The following is a 17,420-nucleotide window of genomic DNA, read 5'->3' on the forward strand; positions in this document are numbered from 1 at the left end:
TCCCCATCCGCCCACCAGTGGAAATAATCTTTCACTAGTTCCCCACCGTAAGGTCCCAGGGTTTCACTTACCCCTTTATGTGCTGCTGATCTCTCAAAGCTGCTCCCGCTCACCACCTTGCTGCTGATTATCCTGGCTCTGTGGGAAACGCTGGTCCCAAGCCCACCCCCAACTCATTTTGCCCAAGCCCAGACTCCTAGTCCCTTTATCTTCCCAGTCCCCTTCTCTCCCTGACCGCCCATCCCCTAATCCCCCATCTCCCTCGCTCCCCATTCCCCGGACTTGCTCTCTTCTACCACTCTCAAGCCTCCCCTGATTTCAGAACCTCCCTCCATTTCAGGGCCAATGTCAGAGCCCCCCCGCCCGATGTCAGAGCCCCCATCCCACCGATTTCAGAGCCCCCTCCCTGATTTCAGACCCCCTCCCCCGATTTCAGCGCCCCATCCAGATTTCAGAGCCCCTCCTATTTCAGAGCGCCCCTCCCCCCCATTTCAGAGCCTCCCTCTCTATCCGATTCCCGACTCTCCAGCCCCCTCCCAACTGCACTTCACGTGGTTGCGGGTCTGATTATGATGTCACCGAGCTGGAGGCTTCTCCAACAGCAGCTGGTGATGTCACGGAGCAGGGAGGGGAGGGGGAGGTGGAGGAAGAGGGGGAGAGGGAGGGGCACAGTGCGGCGGGAAATTTAAATTGAAATTGGAGGCAGTGCTCAGGAGAAATAACCCTGATTACGGGAAACTCCGGGAGGATTAGGAACCCCATCCTACTCCAAAGATGCCCCACTGACCCTGGCCTGCCACAACAGTAGAAAGAGGTAGCCGGAGAGCTGCCTGTGGAAAGTTATCATTTTAGTTTACCCTTCAAATTTTATAATTGTTGATGGCCCTGTGCACGGGTGCGATGGGAGACTGTTTGCACTGGGCCCACTTCTACTGAAACTCTGAGGCTCCTCTGCCAACCTCTGAATGCAGGTTGCTGGGGTCCCCAGCATTCTAACTGGGCAAATGAAAACACAGCAGGAGAAATTTATTTAGGGAGAGAGTTGTTGGACTAAGGCATGATTTGCCATGGGAGTGGTTGAGGCAGAGACTATTGCATCTATTAAGGGAAATTTGGCTAAATATTTGAAGCAGAGGTAGATACAGGACTATGTGGAGAGGGTGGGGCAGTGGGATTATTTTAGGTGGCTCTAGCAAACAGCTGGGACAGACATGATAGGCTAAATGGCCTTCTGTGGAAAGTTATCACTTTAGTTTCCCCTTCAAATTTTACAATTGTTGATGGCCCTACGACCACTACGGTTCTTTAATGCTCTGCACAATTGAATAATCCGCTAACTCTCAGAAATGTAGGGTGGCCCCATGGATGGGATACTGGGGGCTGCAACTGTGTGTGAAACCATAACCAGCAACAGCCACCAACACTTTCAGGAGGGGAGAAAACTGGGGGGGGGAGGGGGTGGAATTGATGACAATGTGACCAGGAGGGAGAAAAATGAGATCATTCACATTACACAAGTTTTAACACATCTTTGTGTAATTATAAAAATGCTCTTTTTCACAAAAATGTAATGGTTGCAGCAAAAAAATAAATTTGCAAGCACACATTGTAATAACTGTAACCTTGTCTGAGAACTTTAAAAGCAGTAAATTGCACTGAAGAGTAGTACATGTGGAAAATATTTATGTTAATGATTTAATGCAACCTCTCTTGCAAATGATAATGACATCAGCAAGCTCTTATCAGTGATGTTTTTTGTTTTATACTCTTTGCTTCATTGGCGTCTCCAAACAGACAGAAGCATATGTACAGAAACAAGATAAAATGCAAATCTGATGTATTCGGTTTCCTGAAAGTATTTTGTATTCAAAAAGCAGCATGTGTTGATGAACAAAATCCTTCTTTATTCCTGCAGTGCTGAGTTCTTTGTGAGTTAGTTAGGTTATATCGAGGAACTGCAAAACAATGGCAATAATTACATACAGATTCCAAAGTACAAGGTAATGACTTTCATACAGCTGGACAAAACTAGCATTGTTCAGAACACACGTAGGTGTTTTTATTTTTGATAAGTAGCAGATTTCACCTTGGATTGTTAGCTCACCTTGCCACAAGTTTCTTGCAACAAGTACAAACAGCGTAAACACAGGGAACTTAGAAAGAAGGAGACGATCGTGTGCAGCGCTGAACTGTTCAGTCTGGCACCATGACTAGCCTAAATGCTTATGCCTGTGATGAAAGTGGAGACAAATGCTCTAGCGACGAAAATATGTTAAGTGCAGAGTTTTAGTTTTTCTGCATCAACATCCTATTTCTTTTAAAAATATTTGTTCTCAGAGTGAGTGTGACACTGGCCACAATTAGTCTGAACAATTGAGTGGCTTGCTATACAACTTCAGAGGGCATTAGATTCAACCACATACTGTGGATTACAATCACATGTAAATCAACCAGTTATGGATGGCAGGTTCTATTCTCTGAAGGACATTAGTGAACCAGTTGCAATTTTACATGAAGGCCACAGCCAAACTGTTGTGAAATGCAGAAATACAAAGCTCCTTAAATGCTTTGACAGTGGTGTCCTAATCATGAGGAGAAGTACACAAGAGGATTACACTAATAGTTATTTCATGCTGCATACATTTCCTGGTACTAGCTGATCCCACCATGCTGTTGCTCAAAGGCAGCCTGGGGTCTGGACCATAGATTGTTTAGCTGCTTAAGATGGCACTGTGTTTAACTTTGCCTTTCTCTTTTAAGACCAGTGCTCAAGTATTCTCAGCAGGGTACTGTTCTAAATAGGTCAAACCTGAAGTCAGTTGGTGGCTAATTCCCAAAGAACGTTCCTGTAGATCGGCAGTTGCTTGTTGTTGTACAGTTGTACAGTTAGTTGTGAATCCCCAGCTCCTGCCCTTGAGAACAGGAAAAAACTAAAAAGAAATGGCTGGCTTTCTTTTTTATACTTATGACATTTCTAAATGCAACAACTGAAGTCTGATGAGCATGTGCTAGATTTAAGACTAAATACTTCTTATATATCGTAGGAACATAGGAACAGGAATAGGTTATTCAGCCCCTCTAGCCTGTTCCGCCATTCAATTAGATCATGTATTAGTAGCAAATCTCCTGTGGCAGTGCTCATGATAAATCATGTTTACATTGTCTTACAAGGACAGGACTGTTATACCATGTAACGTACAATGTATTACAAAGCGTGGGCTTAAATTTTATAGGTAGCTGCAGCAGCAACAGAAGAGGCCAATGTCTGACACACCAAGTGCAATGTGGTTGTTACATTTTATTATTTAAATCTACAGGTGTCTCCGTTTCCCAAAATATTGAAAAGGTTGATATACTTTTTTATATATAACTAATTAGCAATGCCAGAAAACTCTCAATAGGCAGAGAGATGCTTGGATCATTTAGTCTCAGGCATAGTGTATTCTGTTTCCATAGTTACACTCAAACATGTGTGCTCACCAATGGATTATTGTACTTAAGAAAGTTTTTCAACACGTTACTGTTGTCATAAATTTGAAGCAAGCTATTTAACATTGCTTTTAGTGTCTGATTCAATGGTATTTTGTTTATACAGGACCAATTGTTCTGTTGGCCTTGTAACAGAATGATATATAAAAAGTACATAATGGCACACTGAAGTGTTACCAACTTGTAATTCTATGGGAAATATAGAATAGGCTTTTAGAGAAGGCAGGTAATCATTTTTACATATGATTATAAAATGATGTAATAATGTGCACTTTCGTGCTTGCAAACCAAATAAAAAGCATATTGACAGGATGGTTTATGGGATGAACATTGTAGCTGTGTTTCTTGAAAACCTTGTCAGCAGCTTCACTGTAAAACAACAACGTGCATTTATATAGCGCCTTTAATGTAGTAAAACCTGCCAAGGTGCATCACAGTGGTATAATCAGACAAAGATGTACACTGAGCCAAAGAAGGAGACATTGGGGGGGTGGGGGGGGGTTGGAGAGGGTAACCAAAAGAGGTAGGTTTTAAAGAAGGTGTTAAAGACAGAGATGGAATTGGAGAGGAGAAAGGGCGTAAGGAGGGAATTCCACAGCGTGGGCTGAGATAACTGAAGGCACAGTCTGCAATGATAGGGTGAAGGGTGAAGAGAATAGGGCTTGCACAAAAGGCCAGATAGGTTAACAATACTTAAGGAAGGTATGTTGCTCATGACATCTTTAGTGAATAATTGGACAAAATAATCATTTAAGAGCCAAATCCCAATGATGCACTCATGGAGACCAACCAGACAATCCCTGTACATACATTATGAAATTGGGTAAGTAGGCACAAATGCCTAAATTTGACAATCCAAATATGTGAGATCTTTGAAGGCTGTGCTAAGAGCTTGCCCGGGCCTCATTACAACCCCTAAATTTATTCTCTAATATTTCAGTAGGTCCCTTGACAAATTCCACATGTTTTCTGGCCTGTTCATTCCTTTTGTAATGCTCACCCCTATAATGCAGGTCCTTCTGGGTTGTCATTCCAATTGCTTGAGAAGTTGTATTCCTAAAGTTGTGATTGACAGTTTGGTGCCACATTGTCATTTGATTTACTGTTTGACATTACATGCTGCAATTTCTGCTTTATTGTTTTTGCATTACTTTCTTCTGCAGCTTGCTGCTGCATTTTTGCAACATAAATCTGTAGCCACAGCACTATTGCTGCCAGCAACTGCAAATCTTAGCTGTAACCATACTGCTCAGCATCAGCATTAATTGGGGCTTCCTTCCAATGGCTGTTATAGATTTGGAGGAGGAAGAGGAGTTCAGTTAGAGGAAAGAAAGTCAGGCGCACTTGTATCTGAGGCATCTGGTGCTTAATTAAACTTGGCCCGGAACACAAGTATGCAAACCTAGGCACACCTATTGGTCATGTCTGAGGAGACCTGTCTTTGTTGTCTTCACTTTAAGTGAAGCTGTACCAGAATGGTACCATCCACTTGAGTCCTACTTGCAGATAAGATCTAGCAGAGGGACAGCCCTACTCGTTGCTGTGAAGGTTACAACTGCATTTAATTTCTACGTGACTGCATCCTCACAAGCCATCATTGGGAACATTTGCCACATTAGTCAGACTTCAGTCCATGGATGGATCAATCAGGGGAAGCACTTTTGTCCATTTCCCCATTGAAAGGAAGTAACAGAACAAGACGGCACAGCTATTTTACTAGTTGGCAGCTTCTCTAAAGTGCAAAACCTCATTGATGGAACACATATAGCCAACAAGGCCCTAACAAGTACCCTAAACCATATTTGATGTACAGGTGGCAACAGACCGGGCGGACAGAATGTACAATACTCCGGCAGAAGCCACCAGCCTTCACTGTGTCAGCACCAATTTAAGGAGTAGACAAAATGGACAGCAGGCATTTAGGGGATCATGGCTATCCCTGGAGTCCTGCCAATAAAATCAGTGAGGAAACCCCAAACAGAAGCTGAAAGGAAATAAAATGAGGCTTATCCTCCATCTCAATTGCAGTGCTACATACGATTGTCACGTTGAAACAGAAATTCTGCTGTCTGGAGACAGCAAGTGAGGTATTGCTGTGCAGTCCTGGGAAGGTGTCTAAAGTTATCAGTGCCTGCAGTATCTTGTATTATTTGCAATATATAGAGGAGAATCCCTTCAGCCAGAGGACCAGGAGGATCAATCTGCAGCCTTAGCAGATAATGAGGAGGCAGCTGAAATAGTGAGGTTGATGTGCAGCCAGGAAGACTGGTGAGTTAATCACTGACAGGAATTTCACCCATAATCTGGTGGCCTTGCATGGACATCCTGATATTTCTTTTCATAATGTATTGGCTCCATGAACAACGTGCTCTGCCTAATCACCAGAGCCTTTATTACTAATCCTGCCTGTGTTCCAACACATATTTTATGTCGCTTGTTTACAATAAATTTACACAGTACATTCCAAAGAAGGTGTAACCAGTTTATTTCCTGATTCAATTTCTGTCCCTCCTTCAATGTTTACTTCCTTTGGTGAGGGTATAGGGCATGTGCCTAATCTAGTGCACCTTCTAAGTGTTACCTTGGTGGGAGGTATAAGTGTGGTAGCAGCCTGCTGCTCTTCAATGAGGGCTTCTCGACATGGTTATGCGCTGCCACTCTTTTGTGCTTACTTGTAATCTGGATCTGCAACTACTGTCAGCCTGTGCTGGCTGGCTGCTTCCATTTACCACCTCTTCCTCTGAAGGGGCCAGCTGGGTTGGGTGGATGGGGCATCACGCTGAGGGATAACTGCCTCATCTTGGCAAGCTTCATCTGCCATGCCTCAACTGCTGAGTGCCTCTTGTGGACCTTTGGCCACCATAATGAAATATGAAGCCCACCATCAAGGTTCTCTTAAGTTGTTCCCATAGGCTCCCAAAGCCAGAAATGAGACCCTCCTGTAAATTGAGCCCAAGGTCTCAATAGCAGGAGTCACAGCACTGGCAAACTAAACGTTGGCCCTATGTCCTAGGGAGCTTCCCTGCAGATAACCATGGAGTTACCATTCATTCCATGGTTTGACTGGAAGCCACTCACATACTTGTACAGATATCAGAACTGCACTTCTGAATAGTCTCCGCCATAATATGCAGGAAACTCTGAAGATACTCAAAAGAACTGCATGACAAGCTTCTGCTGATTAATAAATTCAACTTTATATGTAGCCCCTGTTAGTTATGATGCTGTGGGGCCTGCAGCAGATGAATGTCTTGCCTACCCTTTTGTTGGGATGGCACAAAGCCACCAAACTCTCTCTCACCCATAGCCTCTATGGCCTCCACCCCAAACATTTCTAGTATTATCTTCTTATGGCAGTTCAGCTGGCACAGGTTAGCAGGGTTGCCGTTAGCCCAGGTTCTTTGTCTCCGGTTGTGGGCAGCCTTTTCCTCTAAAAATAGACAAAATATATGATTTCAACATTTGTATGTAACATGAGGTGCACCCCAAAGCTCAGTAAACATTCTGCCAACATACAAGTAGTTTGAGGTACCATTTGGACTTTGGCAAAACATGAAGGGGGTGAATTTCCATGGGGGGGTTCTCCCATTTGTCCACAGTAACTTCAGAAGAGCCGCGGAAACCCCAGAAAAATGACATAAATGGCATTTACACCATCTTTAAGCGGTTTCCATGGTTGTTCTACTGACGAGTGGTAAATACCCCCGGTCTAAAATCACCACCCTACCCCCCACCCTCGGAAGTTTCATGAGGCATTGGAACTATTTCCCTTTGCCAGCCACCAAGTTCCAGTTAAAGCATTATAGACATGGTAGTTTGGATATGAGGGGATGAGAGGTTGTGCCAGTGCTTTCCTTCCTGCATTGCTAATGTTGCACTATGTTGGGGGTTTAGTGTTTATTGCATGCATATTACAGGCATTCATTTGATTTGAGCTGAAAGATCATGCACAACTGTATCTTTGCACTCTTCCTAAGTCCAGAGAATTCGTTTCTCATCTGGACTCATAGTTACAGACATGGGAGACTGTATTCACTCTCTGGAAAACCTCCTGCTTGTTGCACATTGGTTCTGAGAGGTGAGTTCCCTTCTGTATCCAAAATGGAGACCTTCCTCTGTTGCACTTCTGTAGCAACTACATTCCTTGAATTTCCTGGCCCAGGCTATTTGCATAGCCCAGGTGCAGGTGCACCCCCTAGCAGGGCATTGCACCAGGAACTGGGGAGGAGTGGAAATAAGAGGGGCCTGCAGCTACACTCTTGGTTGCCGGCATTGGGGCCAAAAGATCATCTGGAGGTGGAAGCGCTTAAAAAGCACTTAATTTAATATTATTTCTTCAGCTGCCCTGGCAGCCCAGCAGACCCTCTGGTCCATGGAATTTTAAATGCAGAAAATACTTTTGTGGGCTTGCCTTAGTCAAATTTGCCCTCCAATTATATGCTTAATTGACACATTAGTCAATTATATTCTAAAGTTAGTTGGGTTTAATGGTTTGTGGAAAATGAGGATTTGCAGTAATTACTGGATGTATTGCATTTCTGCTAGTGTCAACATATGTGGTATGTGGTAACATTACTAGATATATGATGATTTGGTAGGGGTTTCTTTGAATATCCTGACATGGTCTAATGCTCCAAATTTCAAAACCCCAGCACTTTTGTAAGACTATGTAAAGTTAGTGGTTAAAGAGAAGCTTCTCTTCCATAAGTTCTCTTCTTGTGTACAGATTTGATCCATAGGTGCTAAAATTAATAGATGATTTTGAATTTGTCAACCTGTTATTTTAATCACAGATTAAGTTGATGAAGATGCTTGATCGTAATTCTGGCTAAATGTAGCTTTCTGCCTTTGTGATTATTGTAAACATTTTTCTATGACAAAAACAAGGGCAAGTGGCCTTTTTAGATCCTCTAACAAGTACTAGCACAAATACAATCTATGTTGCTTCTGTTTAAAAGCAGGTTCTCATGCAGTAAAATACATATATAACAGGAGTCACTTAGTACATGGACTGTGAGGGATGATTTTGCCAATTACATTGCAGGCCTTTAATACGATTAAAAACTTTGTTTATAGTGATACTACTCATTTAAAATAGGCAGCGTGAAATTTATAGCCCCCCATCACCCTGTCCTGGAGAAAGCCCAACTATAACTTCCCCATGACTGTTCGCTTTCAAACTTAACCAACTCTTTATTTTGCCCTTGAGTACATATTGAACTTTCTGTTCTCTTCAAACTTTATGTACTTAAACAAAATAACAGTTTGTCCCTGCATACTTGCAATTATATTTGTACTTGTTTTATATCAATTAAAACTTTTGGAAACATTTTATCTCAATGCTGCACAATCTCTTGCCTCTTGCTCCTTTGTAAGCGTAAGTAAAACAATTTGGGGTAAAATTCCTCTTTCACAAAAAAAAGGGAGGTTACCTATTTTTCTTTTAATTAAGAGCCCACTAATGAAATCATAGGAACACATAGCTTTAAATTGTGTGATTTCCAAGAATATAATTTTGTGAGGGGAATGTTAATCTTGGACCAAAATGGGCATTCTCCTATTTTTTATTAGAAGAGTTTCACCCTTGTTACCTGCTCATTGAAAATAAGAAAAATGAAGCGTAAGCTTGCAATCCTGCAAAGTAGCACACAATCATGCCAGTAAGTGCATTCCTTATTCATGTTTGTCATGCTTGACATAAAAACATCTGAAATTTAATTAACAACATCTGAAGCTTCAGAACATCCACTACTTAACAAAGTTGTTTTGCGATGAGAGAATGGTAGAACAGTGCCAAAATTCAAAGTATTTTGCTTTTCAAAGGCTTCTAACGAACAACACATGAAATACTATGGCCCCGAATTTCCATGGGCTGAGTTGCACTACATTTGCATCAAGGTTAGATGACTTGAGTCTGCTGACGGTCTGTAGTGCTGTTTGCATCAGAACTTTGTGGATCAGCTTATTTTCATATCAATTGGCGGATCCATTGGCGTAACCCCTATGTAAAACAGCAGTAATTTGTTGGGGTGCTTGGAAATTAGAGTGCAGCCTTTAAAAAGCCAGTTCCGGTTGTATATTGCAGCAAAAGACTGGGGGAACAGCAGATAAGTACCAAAGTGCTGAGCTTGGTAAGTTGACTGTCAGCATGTTTGACTGGATGTCTCGTGAGTGTTTGTGTGCCAATTCTTAAGAATGTCTATTACAGGAACAGCTGATAGAGGCAGCCAAAGAAGGGACAAGGACATGGCACAGAGACAAAGAAAATGATGACACAATTTCATGGAGACAGACCTGCAAATCTCTGGATGCAATTGTGCTCAAGAGAGACTGAGTGTCTGGGTGTCTCTGGTAGAAAACCTGCAAAAAATGTTGTTTGTGCCGTGTGGAGTGAGGTGGTACTGGCACTTCTCACCCCCAGGACTGAAGACCAGTGCTGGAAGAAGTTCAATGACTGACCAGGGCAAGACAGGTAACATATTGACCGCTCTCCCTTTTCATCTTTATGCACCAGTGCATTGTTTGCCCTCTAAAATAGCTGCACAAATAACACTTCACAATGGACTCTGCTTAAGGGGGGGCACTAATTCAGAATCTTACAGAATGGCTACCCATCTCCCCTAACAGCAATTCTAAACTGCCTCCGCTGAATTCACTCATTGTTGTTGCAGGACAAACTGGTCCACAATGCCTGCAAGAAGCAGGCAATTGAGGCATAATCAGCAAACTCAAAGACCTCGCTCCCATGAGGAGCCAGCCATGGAATTTATGGGATGGCACTCCATTCTTGTTGTGGGAAATGGCAAGATTGGGGGCAGAGTGCCAGGTCAGTGGCCAGCAATGGCTCCCTCCTAGGAGCAAGTGGTCATGAGAGGAGGGCCACCTCAGTGCCTCAGAACAAGAACAGCCAACCATCTCTTGTGATTCTGAACCTCAGGTTGCACCTAACAGAAGCACTAGAATAGGAAAAAAAAGACACGTGCACTTATATCATGCTTTGTTATCCGTGGAGGTTAGTATCATACAGGAAAGGCTTTTATTTGGTGTTGACTTATTTAATCAGATGATTCTTATTGGCATGTTCATGTAGGGGCAAAGAGGTCTGATGTGTAGTCATGTTCCAGGATGGGTACTGGATTAAAGGATTGGTCCTTTATTTGAAGGTGGAGCTGGAATTACAGGAGCGTTGACTTAAGTATCTGTGTTAACCCGAAGAAAAGTCCTCAGTAATCAGTTGTGCTCTGATGCCCCTAGCAGCAGTCACTGACGAGTCCTCTGAGTGATGTCATCATCACGAGGCTCTCCTCCATGTACATCTGCCTCCAAAGCTGCTAAGGTCACTTCCTCAGAAATATCTAAGTCCAGGCCTTTTTGTTTGGCAAAGTTGTGGAGTGCATGGCAGGCTACAATTACACGTCACACACAAGCTGGAGCATTCTGCACAGTCCCTTCCAACCTGTCTTGGCAACAAAGGTGCCCCTTTAATATCCTGATGGTCCTCTCAATGACCACTCTTGTAGAGGCATATGCCACATTGTAGAAATTCTCTGCTGCTGTTTGGGCCACCCTGAGTGGTGTGTTTATCCGTGGGAGAAGGGGTGAGGTATTGTAGTCCACAAGCCATCTGTTGACACGATTTTCTTGGAGGTCAGGGAGGGTGAGGGCTGAATTTCAAAAGATGAATGCATATCGATAACTTCCAGCATATCATTGATGTGCATGTTATCACGCACAATCTGTAAATTAAGGGAATGGAAACCCTGCCTGTTGAGGAAGTAATCTGGGTGCTACCCTGGACCTCGGGAAAGCCAGCAACCCCATAAAGCTGGATGGCACAATTTCAGTTCTGCCTTGCTGTGATGTCAAACTGGATGAATTCCCCAGCCATCCTGTAATGTACGTCAGTCATCTAACAAATGCATGCTCACACTACAGCCTGGCTAATATTACAGTGGTCCCCATGGCTGCCTGGAATTAAATGCCATAAAAGTTGAGCACGGTCATCGCCTTTATAGCTACAGATAGATTGGTGTGGACAGGTGACTGTGGCTGCAGGTTCTCCTGCAGTAGATGTGTGACCCCCCCCCCCCCCCCCCCCCCAAACAGTGCCTCTCTGGTTATGTGCACTCTTTTAATACACATCTCCATACTAAAGTCCTCAAGTCTTACCATATATTATTTGGTGGGGGGGGGGGGGGGGGGGGTAATATCTGGTGAGGTACATCCTCTCTAAGAGCTGCCTACCTCTTCTTTCCTCTATTCTCTGATCCGCCTCCTCCATTATCATGGCATACGATGATACACTCATAGGAAATGCCATACCTGCTCCTGAGACACCCTCACTGAGGGTGGTGGAGGGATCAAAATCTCTCAGTGGTCTCAGACTCCCAGCAGCAATAAGAAACAAATCCATGGTTTTGTAGACAGGATGCCAAACAAACGCAGTCGTTCCCAACTGCAGAAGTCACTGGTCAAGCTCTCCAAACTCAAAAACTTCTCACTTCTGCCTGTCTCATCTGATTCTGGCGACAGCTGTGATTTGAACCTCTCATTCTAACTCGCTCCTAGGGCACTGTTGAGTATAAAACCAGGAAATTTGTGGCTGCAGTGCCATTGGCCCTCATTTAAATAGACTGTAATGAACTCGGGACTTGGTGTCTGGATTGCAGGAGGAGCCAAAAAGCACTTGGGAATTGTGAGGGGTGGGAATCTATTTTGGGTCAGAAAATTGGAAGAAACAACTTCAGCTCCATTTTGCTGGCAAAAAAGAGCCCAGTCTTATCTAGTTACAGGCTTAGTAACTCATCCTTATCCATGATCTAAGTTTGTTACTCATACGGTATTGTAACATTTTCATCAGGGTATCTGAAAAATCAATTCAGTCATTAACATGGGTAATTTAATTGCAAAGTGGAGCATCTGAATAACTGTACATTTGTTGGTGAATTTAGCAGTTTTGAAAAATGTCAAATAAAATTGTCACCAATAGGAGCAGAAGCGGTTTCAAGTAACACACTGCTTTTCAAAAAAAAATCATTTGGGATGTATGAAGGATCTGTCAGCAGTGTTAACTGCCAATCTATCTTACAATACCACACAATAAAATGCCAGAATGTGTGAAAATGTCTTTACTAAGAACAGTGCTTTTGAAGAAAATGTTACCTGTAAAATAAATTTTAGGGAATAATTTGGTTCAGCAGTTTAACAGACCTTCTAGGGTATGGATTTGAATCCAATTCAGAATGATGGAATAAAAGACTCTTCTTTCTGCCAGTTGCAAATCGGTCAAGGGCATCTTAACTCAGTCCTGGTGGGCTCGAGTCCACAGCATGAAACTGCTCATAAGTGGTCACTAAATTGGCAATCTCACTCAGAGTTCAAAAGAATTTGGAAAATGGAACGTTACATTAGTATACCAGAAAGTTCTCCTCTGTGGTTGGCATTAATATCCACAATTAGGACTATATACTGGGAACCTCACTTGGCATCTAATATAAGAGTGTTTGATAATGTCCACCGAGTGAAAAATGTGCAAACATTTGACAATCTCCAGGACATTATTTGCTTTACACGTATTCACTAAAGTTTTTTTTTCTTTTAATTGATATTGGGTATCAAATTTGAAGTTATTAAATCAATGTTCTGACAATCTTAAACAAATGATAAAATGGAACGATTGATATGTGACCTGAACCTGCCTAACAAATATTCTGGATGAATACAAAAGTCATCCAATGAATTTTCTGGTACTTGGTTTTTTGTCAGATTCAAATTGCCAACAATCATTAAGAAAGATAAATGAAACCATATCAAAGTAGTAGATATTGATAATGTATAAAAATTACTGGACATTTCAGCTACTGTATATCAAAACAAGTGTATATGATTAATGAATATTCAGCTGCCCACTATTCTGATGATCAGATTGTCTGTGTACTAATTAAATAATCACTCAGTTTCTCACTGAAATGACAGTATTTTAGTTAAAATATATATTGCCCTCAGTATTTTTACAGTTACTCTGAGCTGTGAAAGGCTTGGTTTACTGATACACAATTTGACACTGTTTAAATTGTAAATCAAACAGCTTGAAACAATCTAGACTCTTTCCAATAATGGCCTTTTATGTTCCCCTCCCCCTCCATGGTATGAGCCTATTTGTAGGTAATGTGTCAACACTATTTGCCAACATTTAATGCAAGGAACAGAACAGGTAAGTGGGGGTTCAAATACAAATAATGTTACTTAGTACTTCTGACCTTCACAAGAGTAAAAGCTAACAGTGAAATCCAAAATCTTGTTTAAATGTCAATCTTAAGTCCTCGGGGTTCTCCTTAGTTAAAACATTGTTCCAGCTGTAAAAGTGCAGATTTATTTTGAAATGAATTGCATAAAGTAAGGAAAATGTAATACTGACACATAAACTAAATGTTCAAAAATGGAGTTAGATCACAAATCTGCATCTGAGTAACTTTACAAAAGGAATTAGCAATGGTGTGAAGTGGTTTAGGCTTTGCACTGATGCTAATCTTGTGAAGTGTCAAGGCCCAGACTGACTCTGAAGTGAAGAGTGAGAATACCTTCGCTAGGGAGTTTTATTCCCCTTCATTCTGATGTCAAGTCAGGCCATGACACTGGGTTGAGGCTGCATTACACTATAACTGTTGTGTCAGTACAGCTATAGTGTAAATGCACTCATAAAAGTTTAATGATTACTCATTTGGTCATGAATTTAACATCTAATTTTTCATAATTATAAATTAGAAGCTTTTCCATTAAACTTTTAAAAATGACTGACCCTTTGGGCCCGATTTTAGCACCCGGTCTCGGGTGCGTTCTCGGCGGGGGGGGCCTCTAAAATCCCGAAATCGAGGAGCGGGACCGGATCGGGCCTCGATCCCGCCCACTTCCGGGTTCCGCGCTGACTTGCGGGGGTGCGTGCGTAGCCCCCGCTGGTGGGAATCCCGCAGGCAATTAAAGCCAGCGGGGTTCCACTTGAGTGTATTTATCTAGGTATTTCAGGTAATTAAATGACCTGATTAAGCTGTTTTTATAACAAGTGTGGGATTTTACGGTGAAATGAGACTGTTTCCCATACTGGGGGAAACACTCACACTCCCAACGGACGTGTTGCAGCCAGCAGCCTGTGGCAGCTGCCAAGGTGCATTCCACAGGTGGGGGGGGGGGGGGGGGGGGGAGAGAGCCTTCACCAACGCAGGAGGACACTCCGTAACATTGGGCAACGCCTGCCCTCCACCACCCTCCTCCAAGCAAGAAGATTCACCGGCGTGGAAGTGCAACCCCTGTGCGAGGACACACTTTTCTAGCGTGCACAACCCCGCAGACCTACACCTGCCAGATGGGTGCTGCGTTGACATCCTCGGAGGATGAACAGCATGTCCAGCCTCAGCAGCCTCGCAGTCCACGCCGTCCGCCTCAGAGACGTGCATCCCCACAACACGGTGCTGTGGCACATCCACCTGCACAGCAGGATGGAGGGCATCCGCAGAGAGAGATGCGTCGCAGGAGGCACTACCCTCCGCACAGGGTCTACAGACCGAGGCTCAGCTTCATGGACCTCTCTGAGCAGCAGTGCATACGTAGGCTCAGAGTCACTCGCCAGGTAGTCGCCGACATCTGCAGCCTCCTTAATGACGAGCTGCTCCCGGATGGACCAAGCAGCATCTTCTTACCCGTCGCCGTCAAAGTCACCACTGCCCTCAACTTCTTCGCCTCCGGATCCTTCCAGGGTGCCACGGGGGACATCACCGGGGTCTCTCAGTCGTCTGCACACAAGTGCATAAGGCAGGTCACCGATGGGTTGTTCCGCAGGGCCTCGACCTACATCAACTTCGCCATGGATGAGCGCAGCCAGACGGAGAGGGTGGTTGGATTCCATGCTGTGGCTGGCTTCCCACGGGTGCAGGGTGTAATCGATTGCACCCACATAGCGATACAGGCACCTCCACATGAGCCAGGGCTGTTCATCAACAGGAAAGGGTATCACTCCATGAACGCCCAGCTCATTTGTGACCACCGCCAGAGATTCCTATACGTGTGCGCCAGATACCCTGGCAGCTGCCACGATGCCTTCGTCCTCAGGGAGTCCACCGTCCCGCCCCTCTTCCATGCACCCAACACCGGCAACGGCTGGCTCCTTGGCGACAAGGGATATCCCCTGCACACGTGGCTTATGACACCTCTGAGGAACCCCATTACCGAGCCGTAGCGTCGATATAATGACAGCCACATTGCTACCAGGTCTACAATTGAGCAGGCTATAGGGCTGCTCAAGATGCGCTTCAGGTGCCTTGATCGTTCCGGGGGAGCGCTCCAATACACGCCACTCCGAGTGGGACGAATTATAGTTGTCTGCCGTGCCCTGCATAACATGGCACTACAGAGAGGGGTGCCGCTGGAGGAGGCCCCATGCACACCCGCCACCCACATTGAGGACGACAATGAGGAGGAGGAGGAGGAAGAGGGAGAGGAGGAGGAACGACCCATGGGCCGAACACCGGCTCACCTGCATGCTCGTCAGGCCAGGGAGGCACTCATATGCCAACGGTTCTCCTAACATCACACTGTGTGAGGCGTTCACATGCCATAACGTGCACAGACGAGAGTCCATACAGGCTCCCTCCACAGAAGAGTGGTGCCTGTACACCTGCACCCACTGTATTATGCCCAATGGGTGGGACGGGGTGGTCGTCGTCACGATGAGGCGCATGGAAGGGACATATTGCACAAGCCGCAGAATTATGGACAAGAGGTGGCTGCATTGGTGAGAAAAAGTTTATTTTTTGTTGACATTCAAAGAGTGGAAATAAAAAAAAACAAATAGACAAACACCCTGGTGCAATCCCTGTGTGCTCACGGAACTTTAGGCTTTCGTTTCCGGGTACCCCTACGTGGTGCTACCCCTGTGGCTCCAGCAGAGGTGGTGGCAGGTTGCTCCTGTTCGTGCCCTGGTAGATGCTTTGGGCCGACGCCCCCTGGGTTTCAATGCCCATGAGGGCACCTCCACAGACTGCTCCTCCTGCACCTGTGGAGGGGCAGACTCGGCCACCTGGAGAGGATGGACTATTGCGGGCACTGGTTGAGAGGGGGGCAACGGGTGAGACGTGGGGGCGCCTTGAGTAGCGTCCACACTTCCATTTCCCCGTTCACCATCTTCCCTCTCATGGCCAAGGCCCACATCACCCCTTCCACCCTGCTGGACGGCAGTTTGGATGACGTGGGTGAGACCTTGCAAGGCCACCTCCAATGTATCTGTCAACCTGTTGATGGCGGCAGAATGTTGCTCACCCTGAATCCGAACAGCCGTTGTGAGGGCCTGGATGGACTCATTGGTGAGCTGTGCGTGACGCTCGAGGGAGGCTAGCCTATCCTCCACCGCAGACGTTCCCACACCTACCCGTGACACTATCTCAGAGATGCCTTCATGTCCCTGCGACACTATCTTGGGTACGGTAGCACAGTGGTTATGTTACTGGGCTAGTAATCCAGAGGCCTGGACTAAAATCCAGAGTCATGAGTTCAAATCCCGCCACGGCATCTGGCGAATTTAGATTCAATTAATTAATTAAAAAATTCAATTAATTAAATAAAAATCTGGAATTAAAATACTAGTATCAGTAATGATGGCCATGAAACTACCGGATTGTCGTAAAAACCCATCTGGTTCACTAATGTCCTTTAGGGAAGGAAGCCTGCCGTCCTTACCCGGTCTGGCCTATATGTGACTCCAGACCCACAGCAATGTGGTTGATTCTTAATTGCCCTCTGAAATGGCCGAGCAAGCCACTCAGTTGTAAAATCTCGCTACGAAAAGTCATAATAAGAATAAAACCGGACGGACCACTAAGCACCGGACACGACAACGGCAAAACACCAAGCCCAGTCGACCCTGCAAGGTCCTCCTTACTAAC

The 17,420-nt window shown here is 44.6% G+C and overlaps 1 long non-coding RNA gene across 2 annotated transcripts in view; it reads right to left on the minus strand.

Annotated features, from left to right (window-relative positions):
- Window positions 1-1,633: 1,633 nt before the first annotated feature.
- Window positions 1,634-17,420, minus strand: part of LOC137340607 (uncharacterized) — a 55,123-nt gene continuing 39,336 nt past the window's right edge. Inside the window, exons 2-3 of one of the 2 annotated variants that reach the window (XR_010966833.1) lie at window positions 6,749-6,919; window positions 1,634-1,955 (exon numbers count right to left, since the gene is read on the minus strand). This is a non-coding gene — a long non-coding RNA (uncharacterized lncRNA). Of the gene's footprint in view, window positions 1,956-5,950; window positions 6,920-17,420 lie in introns of those variants that run through there. The other variant, XR_010966832.1, reaches the window with a different exon arrangement.

Source organism: Heptranchias perlo, chromosome 22 (genome assembly GCF_035084215.1).
Source record: "Heptranchias perlo isolate sHepPer1 chromosome 22, sHepPer1.hap1, whole genome shotgun sequence".
Lineage (NCBI taxonomy): Eukaryota > Metazoa > Chordata > Chondrichthyes > Hexanchiformes > Hexanchidae > Heptranchias > Heptranchias perlo.